Raw genomic sequence first — 1,053 nt, forward strand, 5'->3', positions numbered from 1 at the left:
ATAAAAGAATGCATTCCTTATTGCTTCCACCCTCGCAATATTATATATAATATATATGTAACAAAATATTTTGAATGACATTTGTCACCATCAGTATATCGTTATTAATCAGTAATATTTATCAGCGGCGATAATAGAAACGGGGCCTCGAGTGCCGTCAACGGCATAGTCGTGTTCGTAACGTATTGTACCGTGAATTCTATAATATAGCAAATTTGTGTAAGATTTCTCTCTTAATCCTTAAACATTACAATTAATCGCTAATTGATGATTATCATCATCATTACGACGAGCATCGACGTATCGCGCGACTCCATCCATTCATGCTTTCGTAAAATATCATTCATTAATTTTCCTTTCTTTATTTTAATCATCTATTGTTTGTCCACATGCAAATGCCTGTACGTGAAGAGAAAATAATGCCTTATTCCATCGAGAAAAACAAGTACGTGCGCCGATGATCTTTTTTCCTTTCCTCGTATCTCACTGTGAAAAACACCAGTGAACTGTCTGTGTCGTTTGGATTCATTCTTATCATAGGAATTTCCTAGATAATAATATTAGTCTCGCAGGTGTGTACAATTAACAGTGTACAATTAATACGTTACAAATCGTCGTTTAACTGCGCGTGAGTTAAATAATAATGAAATCCGCTTACTGTTAACTCGTTTAACTTACACATTATTCTAAACGTGGACGAAGCTGCTAGGTTCGCGTAGGAACGCGTGGCAGAATTGTTTTCCCGATCGATTTTTACGTGACTCGTTTGCCCCATTCTTGTTGGCTCACCACTCTCGGACCGTGAAAAAAATATATTCCGTCTCTTTATTTCCTCGTTCCAACCCTAATACATATGCGAGTATCTCGAACTCTGTTCGAACCGAAAGCCATAAGGGGATTGGGATCACTCTTAAATATAATATATGTACGTGGTTATACTGAGTATCACGCATAAAACAATTCACTTTTCGCTCGTTCTCGATATACCATACACATAATATATATATGTACATATATATTATGATATATATATATATATATTTTTGTATAATA

This window comes from Ceratina calcarata, unplaced genomic scaffold (genome assembly GCF_001652005.2).
Source record: "Ceratina calcarata isolate Rehan_Ccalc_2016 unplaced genomic scaffold, ASM165200v1 scaffold180.2, whole genome shotgun sequence".
Lineage (NCBI taxonomy): Eukaryota > Metazoa > Arthropoda > Insecta > Hymenoptera > Apidae > Ceratina > Ceratina calcarata.